Below are 3,076 nucleotides of genomic sequence, written 5' to 3' on the forward strand. Positions count from 1 at the left end.
AGAAATAAAAGAATACACAGAGACAAAGATATAGTTTTATAAGTTTATAAAGATTATAGGCAAAGTGGGATCTCAGGGGGCCTAGACCTTCTCCGTGGATCTCAAAAAGCCCCAAATGAGGTCTTACATGGTAACTTATAGGGAATAGTGAATAACTGCCAGGGGTAACAGATTTACAGAACAACAGGTAGTTCCTCTCAGGTTAACAGATTTTCAAAAGGCTTCTACAGATTCTTTAACTAATTCTATCTACGTGAGCAAATGGTTATAAAATCTTTCAAAGGTTAACTTCTACGTTCTAAGGTAAGTTTATCACTTAACAGAGGGGTTAAACAGAGATATGTTGGCTCCATATTTATTAGGTTATTGTGAATGGAGACAGGTAGTCTAGAGCGTTAAAACAAGAACTTTGCTTTTAGCCATTTGGGCAGCTGTCTGTTCCGGGGGGCACTCCATTGTCAGCTCTCATTCTGTAGTTTTTAACACATTCGCTTTGCTTTACAAAGTAAATCCAAACCTTTAGGTCTGAGAAACGCGGTGCCTTGTGGGATACAGCCGCTGCTGTCTTTCAGAGACGCCCTTCCGAGTGTAACAGCATTTGAAATGCAAACCAGCACGTTCACATATTCCTTCAGGGCAAAGCTCTACAAAACTCCTAAGACAAATCCTGTCTGCAAACACGTTTTTATATTAATTCATGGAGCAACAATATACAAACAGTAGAGAAAAATCAACAAGACCAAAAATGTATTCTTTGAAGAGATTGACAAAATGAAGCTTTTAGCTGGACTAAGAAAAAAAAGAAGCCTCAAATCAGAAATGAAACAGAGGATCTCACTACCAACCTTATATAAATAGAAAAGAATTATAAGGGAATACTATGAACAACTGTATGCCAACAAATTAGATGACCTTGATGAAATAGACAAATTCCTAGAAAGACACAACTACCAAAATTGACTCCAAAAGAAATAGAAAATCTAAATAGACTTATGGAAAGTAAAGAGACAGAATTAGCAATCATAAATTTCCCACAAAGAAAATCCCAGGCCAGATAGCTTTGCTAGTGAATGCTACAAAACCTTTAAAGAAGAATAACACCAGTCCTTCACAAACTTTTCCAAAAAATAGAAGAGGAACCCTATCTCATTCTATGAAGCTGGTATAGCACAAGAAATAATGAAAAGAAAATAAGGATATAAACCAATATATAACCTTATATAGTAAAAGAAAATAGGGGATATATACCAATATACCTTATGAATAGAGACACAAAAATCCTTAACAAAATACTTGGAAACAGAATCTAAAAGCATATAGAAAGGATTATACACCATGACCACATGAGATTTATCCCAGGAATGCAAGCTTGGTTTAGCATATGAAAATCAATCTATGTAAACATATACCATATTAGTAAATAAAGGACAAAAAACACACGATCATCTCAATAAACACAGAAAAAGATTTGACAAAATCCCCTTGATGATAAAAAGCACTCAACAAAATAGGAATAGAAAGGAACTTCCTTAACATGATAAAAGGCATCTATGAAAAACCCACACAAACACCATACTTGATAAAAGGTGGAATGTTTTCCTCCTAAGATCAGAAACAGGACGAGGATGTCTGCTATTATTACTTTTGTCTAACATTGTATTGGAGATTATAGCCAGGCAATTAGTCAAGAAGAAAAAACAAAAGGTGTTCAGATTTAAAACAAAAAAGTTAAACTATTTCTATTTTCAGGTAACATCCTTTTGTATGTAGAAAATCCTGGCCAGGTGCAGTGGCTCATACCTGTAATCCCAGCACTTTGGGAGGCTGAGACAGGAGGATTTCTTGAAGTCAGGGGTTCCTGACAAGCCTGGGAAACATAGCGGGATGCTGTCTCTACAAAAAATTGTTTTAAATTGGCTGGGCATGGTGTGTGCCTGTAGTCCTAGCTACTTGGGAGGCTGAGCCAGGAGGAGCTCATGAGCCCAGGAGTTGGAGGTTGCAGTGAGCTGTGACAGCACCACTACAGTCCAGTCTGGGCAAAAAGCCAGACCCTGTCTCTTAAAAAAGAAAAAAAAGTGGCTCATGCCTATAATCCTAGCGCTCAGGGAGGCCAACACGGGAGAATCGCTTGAGATCAGGAGTTCGACACCAGCCTAAACAAGAGCGAGACACCGTCTCTACTAAAAAATAGAAAAAAATTAGCTGGGCAACTAAAGTACAAAAAATTATCTGAGCATGGTGGTGAGCACCTGTTAGTCCCAGCTACTCGGGAGGCTGAGGCAGGAGGATTGCTTGAGCCCAGGAGTTTGAGGTTGCAGTGAGCTATGATGGCTGATGCCACGGCACTCTAGCCTGGGAGACAGAGTGATACTCTGTCTCAAAAAATAAATAAATAAATCCTAAGGACTCCACTAAAATACAATTAGAACTAAGAAATGAGTTCAGCAAGGTTGCAAGATATAGCTGAACATAACAAAAATCAATTGTGTCTATATAGTAGCCATGAGAAATCCAAAAAGAAAATAAGAAAACAATCCATCTGTAAGAGCATCAAAAAGAATAAAGTACTTACGGATAAATTAACAAAATACTTAGCAATAATTTATACTCTGAACACTATAAAACATTATCGGAAGAAATTAAAGAAGATTTAAATAAATGGAAAGACATTACGGGTTCATGGATTGGAAAACTTAATGTTGTTAAAATGGCAATACTCCCTAAATTGATCTACAAATTGAATGCAGTCCCTATCCAAATCCCAGCTGCCTTTTTGGCAGAAATTGAAAAACTGATTCTAAAATTCATATGAAATTTCAAAAGATCCAGAATCAACAAAACAATATTGAAAAAGAACAAAGATAGAGGAATCACACTTCCTGCTTTCAAAATTTACTACAAAGCTACAGTAACAAGAACAAAAACAGTACTAGCATAAGGATAGTCATGATAGACATATACATCAGTGGAATAGAACTGAGAGCCCAGAAATAAACCCTTACGTTTACTGTCAATTCATTTTCAAAAACGGTGTCAAGATAATTCAATAGAAATAATTGTTTTTCAACAAATGGCA

This window comes from Propithecus coquereli, unplaced genomic scaffold (genome assembly GCF_000956105.1).
Source record: "Propithecus coquereli isolate 6110/MARCELLA unplaced genomic scaffold, Pcoq_1.0 Scaffold137, whole genome shotgun sequence".
Classification (NCBI taxonomy): domain Eukaryota; kingdom Metazoa; phylum Chordata; class Mammalia; order Primates; family Indriidae; genus Propithecus; species Propithecus coquereli.